Source organism: Octopus sinensis, linkage group LG11, assembly GCF_006345805.1.
Source record: "Octopus sinensis linkage group LG11, ASM634580v1, whole genome shotgun sequence".
Lineage (NCBI taxonomy): Eukaryota > Metazoa > Mollusca > Cephalopoda > Octopoda > Octopodidae > Octopus > Octopus sinensis.
In genome coordinates this window covers 49,406,311-49,419,250 of record NC_043007.1, presented here as the reverse complement: position 1 = coordinate 49,419,250, position 12,940 = coordinate 49,406,311, and positions in this window count along the sequence as shown.

Below are 12,940 nucleotides of genomic sequence, written 5' to 3'. Positions count from 1 at the left end.
GCCGTATTTCTTCAAAAGCAGAATATTCCCGGCCAGACTCGTGGAAAACCTTGTGTTCAAATATTTAAAAAAGTTCGTAAATTCTTACGCAAGTAGAATCTTGTTTTAAAAGCATCTTCTGTTAATCTGATACATGTTTTCTACATCGGGTTACTATCAATCTGTACATTTGCATTGTAGACTCTCCCCTTAGTCAGGTAATTACTTCGAAAGGATAGTTGTTGACACTTAAAAATTAGATGTTGCAGAGAGCCTTTCAGCATTTGATTGATTAACACAAGACGCAAAGTAATCTCGTAATGACCAATAAAACGTTTGGTTTTCATCAATCACAGCGAACATTTTTATTTTTCCAAATCTCTCCTTTCTCTCCTGCAATCGTACAACTTGCTTATCTTTACCCGCAAATGTGTGTGCATCTGTGTATCTATGAATCTGTGCCTCTGTGCCTGTGTGTCTGAGTATATCCTTTTATGTATGTATCGGTAAATTTGTCTGTGTGTGTATGCACGCGCGCGTCTATGTATGTGTGTGCCTTAGTGTCTGTGTGTTTGTCCGTGTATTTTCTTGTCTCACGGAAGCTGTTACCAATTCATGTTTGGGTGTGGTCCCATGTTTATCACAAGGTATAGGTACGTTGGTTTTCTCTTCTCATTGGCTTTTGTAAACCTTTGAGCAAGTCTGGGCCCATTTTGATGGACAAAATATTCATAGGTTTTTGATCTTTCAGGAAAATATTTATCTACTGAGAAAATCATTAGCAAAAAACAATTTACTATTACTCGTGTTTAAACCCGAAAACGATACGCAACTGAATACTGTTGTTGTTGTTGTTGTTCTCTTTGTTGCTGCTGTTCTGTTCTGGTTATGGACGATGACAAGATTTCTACTCGGGTGAATTAAAATATCTATGTTTTCTTTTAGTTTTCTAATTTTATTAATATTTTGCATTGCAGTTAAGTTAGCAGTCACTCTTTTCTTTGTGTTCAGTGTGTTAAAGTTATTTTATGCACTTTCGGTGTTCATTTGTGGGGCGTGGTGTTAAATGTTCATGATCGTTTATTTGGATGACCTGAGAAGGAAACGAATTTAACATTTTGCCTTAAAATAAAACACTTTATAATATTCAACCCCTATAATAATTGTCTCGAACTCTATTTCCTCTAGTAAGATTATTTCGCTTCGAAGAGAGATTATAAAACACGTCTGCTTCGTCAGCAGTTAATAATAATAATAATAATAATAATAATAATAATAATAATAATGATAATCATTATTATTGTTATTGTTATTATTGTTATTGTTATTATTGTTATTGTTATTATTATTATTATTATTATTATTATTATTATTATTATTATTATTATTATTATTATTATTATTATTATTATTATGTGTTGTGGTGGACACCCCCCAAGTGAGAAGCGTGCTGGTCCACAACTAATAAATAATGGACATAAACAGTAATGTCAGTCAGCGAGCTATTTTTGGTGCTTTTTTAATCATTTTTGATCCCTGTGAGTTAAATTGTCATATTCCTGTTGAAGGTCTCTCGTAAGGGTAACCTACTTTTTGAATATCATTGTTAAACTGTTGAATTGTTGTTGCCGTTTTTGTCTGTGATATTATAATTGTTTTCTTCCCTATTCATGGGTGAAGTAGACAAGAAGCAGAGAATGGTGTGCGAACCAATTCCAGCCAGCAGCTATGCTGCAGCCACTGGAAGAAGTTTGACAGCTGACGTGTTGCAGGTATGAGAGATAAAGATGGAGCAGAAGAAATTGAAGGAGTTCAACAGACTCATAGAGAAAGATGGAAACTGTTTGAGGTTGGCACAGCCAGAAAATTTAACAGCGAGCGTGATGAAGCGGACAGTGGTGTATAGAACGCTGTCCACGGCATCGAAAAAAAAAGAAATATCCACAGTAGAGGCTATAGAGAAATGCTTAAAGGAGGTAAAACGCCTCACAACATTTTAACCGAGAGGGAGGAAATATGGCACAGTAGAGGTAAGGTTAACTTGTGAACAAGAAGCGATTAACCACTCCACTGTAACGCTGACACCAGAGTGGGTACTTCTTCTGACTTACTGTGGCAAGTGAGTGGCTAGGGTAAGGACTGGCAGAGTACCTCCGGAGATTGAGGATGTGTGGCTAGTGAAAGCCATCCTGTATAGTATGGAGGAAGACCTGAAGGTGTTGAAAGTGAGGAGGAAAGAGGTAAAATGGTGGGGTTACGCCCTCGAGATGGCCATCCAGGTCAGTTTACAGGACTTGCATAAGATGGCGGAGGAGATGATACTACCAGAGGACATGAAACTGGGAGTAGTGGTGGAGGGAAGACCGCCAACCTGTTACCAGTGTGGCGTAAGGGGATACATGAGAGCAAGGTGTCCCCAGAATGACGATAAAGATGAAAAGGAACAAAAGCAGCAGGGCGACGGGCAGGAGCAAAATGCCGAAGCGACGAACCCAGTATGTGAGAAGTGTCCAGAGAAGGTGGAGGAGGAGTATACAGATATGAATAGGAAAAAGAAAAGGAAAGAAGACGTGGACTCACCGCCAAATAGTCCACTAGAGAAAAGAAAAAGTAAACAAGAAGCACAACGTGAGATACCAAAAACATCAGAGGAAGTCAACGCGGAAGAACAAGTGGAACTACAGAAACAAACAAATGAAAAAGAACCAAAACATAAATGGCATATGGTAACATATGCGAAAAGTACAGAGATAGAGAAGAAAATCTCAAAAATGAAAACAGTAATAAGAGTGGAAATAACGACGGAATACTATCCAGAAAGCACCAAAGCAATTGTTATTGACGACGAGAGATGTGAAAAACTACGAGAACTGTTCGGAAATAAGATAAACCCAACGGGAGTTCGCGTTGAGTTCGACGGCTTGCCGACAGTAGTAGAGTACGACGACTTGTTGTCGTACATAAAAAGGTAAAAATGATAAAAATAATAAAAACTACGAGAACTGTTCGGAAAAAAGATAGACCCAACGGGAGTACGCGTTGAATTCGACAACTTGCCACCAGTAGTAGAGTACGACGACCTGTTGCCGTACACAAAAAGGTAAAAATAATAAATATAATAAAAAATGGTAAAAATGATAAAAGGATAAAAAAATAATAATTAAAATAATAAAAATAATTTTTAAAAAGTAAGTAAATATTTTAAAAAAGTAAATGACTGTAAAAACATGCGAAAAGGGAAAAAATAATAATAAAAAAAGGACTGATTTATAAACGTTAAAAATCTGACAGTCGTCGAACGTGTGGGCCGGTGCGCCTGCATTGGAAATCCTGGTCTCAGCAATTATATCGAATTCTAGAGACTTGAAGTCGTTGAGCCGGCGCCCTTCCTCCCATGGTGACCACAGGCCTTGCACATTTAAAATTTCTATTCTGTATGTTGGCAAGCTAAAGAAAGAAAGAAAAGGTGTCTTGTGAAAGTCAGGTAGTTCGATTTCCATAAGTGGTGGAGTTTTGGGGGATGAGCCCCTTTAAGAGCTTCGATGTGGATCTCACGTTCGGGGTTTCCACGTTCTCCGGAGTTTTCTCTTGAATTGTTGTGTAGGAATCGAGCAACATTCGCACCAGAAGGAAAATTTCTGGTAGTGAAATGTGCTCGATTCTATGTATCACACCTACCACGTTTCAAATTCTATGTTTTGTGTTACGAGGGCTATCAGTTCGTCGTGCCTTCTGATGAGTACGAAGTGGGTGTTTTGTGTTGGTGTTGTTTAATTTGTTTGTTTGACTGTAGTGGTGATGGACTTTTTGTTATTTCGGTTGTGTCTGTGTGTGCTGTGAGTGTCGTACCTGTGTTTTAGACGTTTGTGTGAGTTTTTGTTCCTGTGTCTGTTTAGGTTGTTTACGTTTGGGAGATTCTGGTGATAGTGATGGTTGTTGGTTGCATTGGTGTTGATGTTATTGGGGAGATGTTTTCGTGGGTGGTGTCTGTATTTTTTTATTTTGAGTGTTGTTATGCTTTGTGAAGTTTTTCTTTTGTACTTTCTTTTTTGTTTTTTGGGGACCTTTTGGTTTTCCTTCATCTTCACTACTGGCAGATGAGGAGTCTGTTGCTGTGCGTCTGTGTCTGTGTGTATGTTTATATTCTTGTTTATGTGTGTATTTTTGTTTGGGGTGAGGAGTGTAGGAGAGTTTCCCTCGTTTCCCTCTAGAGTGGTTAATGTCTTTAGTGTTGTTGCCGGTGCTGATGTTGTTTGTGGTCCTTGTCCCGGCATAGGCAGCTATAGAGACCTTTGATCCCTTGCACCTTTACCACAAAAATCATGCCATCTCATCGATATGACTGAACCAATTGGTATAAATTTATCAGTTAAGACCTACCAAAAACTGAGCAAGTATAAAGATCTTGAACTGGTAATTGGCAAAATTTGGAACCTCTAGACTAAAACAATACCTGTTGTCATAGGTGCCCTGGGAATGATAGCAAAAGGGGATGATTGCTACCTGGCCTAGAGACCAGGAAACCCCAAAATGGCAGAAATTCAAAAGATCGCGCTCATTGGAACTGCCTATATCCTGCATAAAATACTCTCTATGTAATCTCAAATTTTTTAACAAGCCTACATTTTTCTTATGTTTTCTTAAACATTCTCTAGAACAATTCTATGCGCAAAGCCAAATATATGACACCTTAGGCATAATACCAACTTGTACTTCTTACTTGTTTTCCCTTGAAGTTTGTGGGTGAGATTTGGAGTCAACTTATACAAATACAAAGCAAAAGTGAAACATGTAGTAATAATAATAATGATGATGATAATAATAATAATAATAATAATAATAATAATAATAATAATAATAATAATAATAATAATAATAATAATAATAATAATAATAATAATAATAATAATAATAATAATAATGATATGATGATGATGATGATGATGATGATGATGATGATGATAATAATAATAATAATAATAATAATGATAATGATAATAATAATAATAATAATAATAATAATAATAATAACAATAATACTACTACTACTACTACTACTAATAATAATAATAATAAGACGAGTTAGATCAATACTAAAAACAGAGCTCAATGCTAAAAACAAAATAATAGGTATTAACACTTTAGTTGTCCCAGTTATAAGTTACAGCTACAATATCCTTAACTGGACACTAAATGAACTGACCAAAATAGATAGGAAAACAAGAAAAATAATGACAGGATCTAGGATACATCACCCAAAATTTGACATAGAAAGACTATATATACAACGTATAGAAGGTGGTAGAGGCCTTATACAACTGGAAAATAACCACCATAGGACTGCAAAAAGGAAAACTGATGCAAATAGCGGCAAAACACGAGCAAAACAAAAAACTGTTCTCAGTATTTAAGGAAGCTGATAAATACAAACAAGAAATCATACCACCTAATAAATAAATAAGAAGAAGAAGAAGAAGAAGAAGAAGAAGAAGAAGAAGAAGAAGAAGAAGAAGAAGAAGAAGAAGAAGAAGAAGAAGAAGAAGAAGAAGAAGAAGAAGAAGAAGAAGAAGAAGAAGAAGAGAAGAAGAAGAAGAACAAAAGCATAAAAACGAAAAGAACCAAACTATAAAACAAACGAAATCCAAACTAAAAATAGAACAGCAATGAACCATGCTAAAACGATGGCAAGAAAAGCCCCTTCATTGTAAATACTGGACTAAACTAAACGCAAAAGAAATAGACAAAGAAAAATCCCAGCAATGGTTGAGAAGCTCAGGACTCAAAGCAGAGACAGAAGGATTTTTAATTGCAGCACAAGACCAAAGCCTCCTCACCAGAAATTACCAAAAACATGTAATTAAAAGAAATATTACAAGTAACTGCAGAATATGTGGAGATGGACAAGAAACAATAAATCATATTATCTCTGGCTGCCCAGTCCTGGCTAAGAAGGAATATATTCACAGACATGACAGAGTTGGAACCTACATACACTGGAAGCTATGCCAACATTATGGAATAACAACAGAAAAAAGATGGTATAGGCACACACCAGAAAGGGTCACAGAAAACGAGAAAGCAACCATACTCTGGGATATGCCGATACACACAGATAGAGAAATTAAGGCTAACAGACCAGATATAGTTGTCAGAGATCATGAAGAAAAAAAATGCTTTCTAATTGATGTATCAATACCGGCAGATGACAACGTGTCTCTAAAAGAAATGGAGAAACTTTCAAAATACAAATACCTGGTAACCAGAATGTGGAATCTAAAAACAGAAACAATTCCTATCATAGTAGGTGCATTAGGCATGATAAAAAAATATTCAGACAAATACATAACAAAAACACCAGGACTTACAAACACATATAACATACAGAAAGTTGCACTACTAGGCACTGCACACATCCTATGCAAAACACTTTCCATACAATAACCATCAGAGCATCACAACAAATCACAGCACATACCTAAGGCACACAGAGCTGCGCTCGGTAGTGAAGTGAAAGCACGCTATATAAATAAAACTACTGAATAATAATAATAATAATAATAATAATAATAATAATAATAATAATAATAATAATAATAATAATAATAATAATAATAGCGAACGCTGTTATGTCTCAAGGGTCCCTTGAAAGATAACTTGCATCAAATCTTTGATCTATAACCTGTTTACCACGTATGTGGAAGTTTATAACTGGTGTCTTAGCAGAAAAGCTCGATAATCACCTGGATTATCCAAAAAAGGAGAAAGGCTGCAGGAAAAAAAGTAGGGCAGCAAAAGACCACCAAGTAGTTGATAAAATGATAATTAGAAATTGTAGGCGCAGATTGACGGGACTTAATGTAGCATGGCTAGATTGCAAAAAAGCAAATAATATGGTCACGCACAGTTGGATAAGTAAAATAACGAGCATGTTTGGAGTGGCAGAAAATATGGTGAAAATGGTTAATGAAAGTATGAAACATTGGAATACTGAATTAGTAGGAAGAAAAGAAAAACTTGAAAAAGTAAACATAAGAACTGGAATATTTCAAGGTGATAGCTTGTCTCCATTATCATGAAAGCGATCAGTTTCATCTAGCAAAAAGTTAAAATAACTTACAATTTGCGAAAAGGATATGATCAAATAAAACATCTCTTTTTTATGTCTGTGTGAAGTGGAGGTGTCGGAGTGGAGTCTTCGGAAGGCTCAGAGTATGGTGGGTTAGAAAGGTAGGGTGGTGGGTGGTAGGTGAGGGGAAATAGGAGGTGGGAGACGGCGGGGTGGGTTCGCGGGGAGAGAGCGGATACACGGCCCACAAAACGTGCTCTGGAAAGGGCGGTGTATAGTGGTGAGGGGATATCCACGTAAGATGAAGTGGCGAGTCATGAGTTGAGACTGAGTCTCAAAGTTATGGTCGTCACTACAGAGCCTGCTTAGACAGAGGAATTGGGAATAGGGGATGGAAAGCTTGGTGTGTTTAGGGTGGGAGGAAGAGAAGCTGAGGTATGAGTGGGAGTCTGTGGGTTTGTAGTGGATGGAGGTAGTGACAGTGGAGTAATGAATGCTGACCGAAAGACATATATATATATATATATATATATATATACGTACATATATGCATGTGTAAATATATATATATATATATATATATATATACATACATATATATACGTGTATATACATGTGTATATATATATATATATACATACATACATATGTATATATATATATATATATATATATATATATATATATATATATATATATATATATATATATATATATATATATATATATATATATATATATTACTCTTTTACTCTGTTACTTGTTTCAGTCATTTGAATGTGGACATGCTGCAAAACCGCTTATTAGTTGAAGAAATCAACCGCTGGACTTATTCTCTGTAATCCTGGTGCTCTATCTATCGATATCTTCTGCTGAACCGCTGAGTTACAGTGACGTAAACTCACCAGCACCAGTTTCTAAGCGGTGGTGGTGGTGGGGAGAAACAGAGACAGAAATACACACACACATATATGTGATTATATATAGAGAGAGAAAGAGAGAGATAGATAGATATATATATGTATATATATATGTATATATATATATATATATATATACACAAATGGAGTTAAACGCAGGTGTTATTCAAATTCTTTTACTTCCGACACATGTTTGGAAGACATCATTGGTATTATTACAAAGGAATAAAATGGTGTAAAACAATGTTATCTTCTCTACAGGGAAATGAAGGAATAAAACAAAACCATCACTAAGACATTTTAACAGAATATGATGGATATGTATAGTGAGGAACTGAACGCTATTAAGTTGTTTTTTAAACGTTTGAGGAATTAGTGTGAAAGGTAGCCTATAGAAAGAGGAGGGGGTAAAAGAAAATAAAAAAAGCAGAAACCAAATAAATGAGAAATATAGAACGATATATGAATTAAATAAAAGCCTAAAGTCTTGGGAAAATTTATCTAGTGGAAGTGAAATGTAAGAAGAAAATCAATGTTCAAATTATGTATAATGGTAGATATCATTTATATGAACTAAAGGTATGTTTCTGCCAATGTTTACATCGAGAAGCACGCTCTATAAACGTGTTTACAAGGAGAATTTTAGAAAAAAGAATTAAAAATAGCTCACAATTACAGAGATGACAAAATTCCTTACCTTTATCACATGGGAACGAAATGAAGAGAACCAGCCAATCTAAATTAAATTGTTTCTTATGGTCTTTTAGATACCAAATTAATTTACTAAGCCCTGTACTATTACGTTTATTATTATCCTTAAATGTAGAGTAATGATTAGAAATTCTTTTAGATAACTGAGAAGAACTATCAATATAAAAAAAAAAGACCTCGGTGCCTGAAATAATTTTACACTGGTATATAGAGTTTCTAATCTTAGAATTACTAGACATAAACTTAATTCTGTTGGAATTGACTTCAGAAACAATAACCTTGTTATTACTATTTCTAGGGGTGTGGTTGGTATTAGCTAAATTAATGTTAACATTAGTAAATTTATTCTTATTTAACAGACTAATATTATATGAGGAGAGACTTTGTGTGTTGGAAAAACCAATCCTAACCGTGTGCGAGTTGATAATAGAGTAATACCTAGAATTCTTTGGAAAATTCCTAACAATAGCTTCCCGAAACTGGTAAAGAAAATTAGATTTAATGTGCCTTCCATAAGGAATAATCAACCAAGTAGTTTTGCTATTAGGTGTCTTATTTTTAGTGTAACTATCTTTAAAAGTCTTCGATTTACCTTTAGAATAAAAAAAAAGGGGTTAAATAACGGTTATCTCTCTTCCTCTGGTGTTGGCGTATAAATTAAAATTGATATCGTTTCTATCCTTACAACTAGATTTCATGTCTACATTACTAAAGGTAGAATAAGATTGAATGGAATTAATGTAGGTAACTTTATCTGTATAACCTGCTTTATGTGAACAGAGTTATAAAATTCAGCCTTGTCGTTGAAAATGTCAACACTAGCAAATAACTTAGACAATCTGAATGAAATATTCTTAACTAAGTTCTTAGTGATTGCCCTAAAATCATTACTGAATTGGCTAATATACTTAAGATTGGTCGATGGTTTGTGGTATGGGAAGTACGAATTATTGCGTAAGTTAAATGTAATATCTAAAATGTTGGCTTTCGTTACATCATCATCAAAAACTATGCTTAAGCCCATTCTACGGAAAACTTAACTAAACTATTCTTAACCTTTTGTACTTTTTGGTCAGAAACATTTTGAAGGTAAAGTAAACAATCATCACAATATAGCCCTCTATTGATGTTTGTGAACTGGTCTGTCATTTCATAAATTATATATATACAGAAAAATCAGCTACTTGTGCTGAATCAGAACTTCCCATCGTAACATCAAAACCATCAGGTGTGTCTTTACAGACCCACATCTTATTGTCAAACTTATGATAGATTTTCTGTTGGCCAACACAACATTAATTTTTTCCTTGGTGAGACCAGCTTTGTTATGAGCAAGCCAAAGTGCCTTAATAAGTACTATTGGGTTAATGGAGGAAAAAAAACTAGAAATGTCAAACTGGATAAACTTAGTGCTCCTCTTATTAGTAATAGAACTAAACCAGTCGACGACTTGGAATGAATTGGATCATAAACTAAGCTTTAATTTTTTAACTAAGTTAGGAATACATTTATCTAGAATATTTTTACTAAGTACACCGATATCAGAGCTAGAAGGACAGATAAGTCTTAAGGATGGGTTATTAAAAACATTGTATTTATGATCTTTCAAAATAAAACAAGGTTGCTTAGGATCAAGTGGTTCTGTCTTCATCTGTAAGTTATACCTCTCCATAATTTTCTTAGCCTCAAGGTTGGCTTTCCTGAGAACATCTTATGTTTTTTTTTTAATTTCTTTTTTAAGCAATTCCAAGTAATAGTCCTTGTTAATTTTGTACAGATTTCCCCTTTTATCTTATTGAACCAGCATACTATCCATGGTATTAATTTCCTTTGTGATGTTTTGAAGATACTTCAGATGTTTATTCATTAGCGTTGATATATATATATATATATATATGTGTGTGTGTGTGTGTGTGTGTGTGTGTGTGTGTGTGTGTGTGTGTGTGTGTGTGTGTGTGTGTGTGTGTGTGTGTGTGATTTCTATCTATAGGAATATTTCCCCTAACGACAAGAATGGGTCCTTCTAACATTTGAAAAAAAAAACTTGATGGCGTTCAGCTCATCACTATACATATCCATCATATTCTGTTAAAATGTCTTATTGACGACTTTGAATGTTATATTCTCTCCCTGAAGAGAATATAACATTCGATTTACAACTGGTTAGCTTTCTTTTCTATCTAAAATAACAATGACATGAGGGAACATCTACGTGGTTGCTCAACATGCTACAGGTAGTAGCAAAATCCATTTCAAATTACACAACGTCTTTGAATCATGCCATTTATTGTCCGTGTTTGACCTAGGAATGGCCTGAGGGAGACCTGACCTATGTGAGTGGCTTATTGTCAATCATCACATTTGAATCTTGAGCATGTTATGTCTCAGGCTTTGGTTGGAAAAAAATTTCAGTCTTTTTGATGATGATAGTCAGTCTAAATGCACGACTTGCCGCAATAAACCTGTCGACTGTTTCCTTAATTCTCTCAAATGTATGAGAAATCGAAGGGCAATCGTCAGGAAATTTTAAAAATCACATAAAATTTCTTCCTTGGTCTATTTCTTTGATCTCAAACTTTGTTCTTTTTGGTGTATGCGAAACTGAAATGTTATACCTTTATGTTAACCCCTAAAATCATGTTGGGCCAACATCGAAAAGAATGTGGAAAAAAGTGCAGGGGATAAAACACAGCCCAGTGGCAACAGAGAATGCCTCTGAACATTGAATGCTAGATATCACTGTTGTCATCAATCTTTAGTGCAAAGATACTGTTACCCGTATCACCTTATCAGGAAGGCCAACTTTGACAAATGTTTTCATAGTACCCCGTGATTCATTGTATCAAAGGCCTTGGTCAAGTCGACAAAGACTATGTACAAGTCAGTATTTTGCTCACGTGTTTTCTCTTCAACTTGCTGATGAGTAAAAATCATACCAACTGTACCTCTCCCAGCCCGAAATCCACATTGGGATTCTGGATATGTTTGTTGATGCGGTTATGGATCAGTCTCGTAAGAAGTTTTCCAGCTATGCACAACGAACTTAACCCACTGTGATTATCATATACACTCTTCTTCCCTTTGAATTTGTTAAAGTGCGTTATAGAGGCATATTTGAACTTTTGGAGGAACAGATCCAGCTTCCCAGATCAAATAGATCAATTTGCGCAGCTTTCTTACCAGTTATCTACCGCCATGCTTGTACACCTCTATGGGAATACCGTCTTGTCCAGATTTACTACTGGAAAGGTTTTTAATAGCAGTACTTAGCTCATCCAAGGAAGGATCTTCTGCAAGTTCCTCAATTTTAGGTCACTGAAGGGCATCATTAATTACCTCAGGACCGGTAGTAGACTCTTGATTTAATACGTATTTAGAGTGTTCAGCTCATCATTTCTTAAAGGTGTACTGGATCTCGGTGACCTCTTGTATATGATTTAACAAATACCTTACTGCGAACCATTCTATAAGCTGAGTAACATTCGGGAGTTTTATGATCTCTCTCTCTCTCTCTCTCTCTCTCTCTCTCTCTCTCTCTCTCTCTCTCTCTCTCTCTCTATGTATCGATATATAGACAAAAATATCTATACCTGTGTATATGTATGCATTATATGTATTACATCTACTATTACATCTCACAAAGACCCAAACTGTACTTCACTTATATAAAATTATTATCCCCAACTAATTGTTCTTTATAAAATTTTACCTTTATCAAAACTCTGACATATCCACTGCAAAAGTTGAATAAATTTCACACACACATATGCAACTCACAAATAGAATACGCCAATTGAAAGAAGGAAAAATCGTGCTGGTAGGTATGAAAAGAATTTATGCATTGTAAGGGAAATAACTCTAAACACATTTGAATTTCTTGGCAAGCATAATATGTCTATAGATTGGCATTTCTGTGTTTGTGTGTAAATAATCTGCCCTCTAAACTCCAGCCAACAGCACCATATTCACGCACATACACACTCACATTGAAATATAATATATACATATATACTAACATGTATATACACATCTGTGTATCTGTGTGTGTGTGTGTGTGTGTGTGTGTGTGTGTGTGTCGCTCCCGTCACTGTTTTCCAATGAAAAATTTTGCATTAGGGTTCTAAGAGTTAGTTCCCTTGTGTAGCAGTTTCCCATAAGTTATTATTTTGTGCCTTGCACTTTCTGTATCTCTTTCTTTCTGACTGTAAACATACTCATATACACACATACATATGCATATATTCGTGTATGTATGTAAATTTTG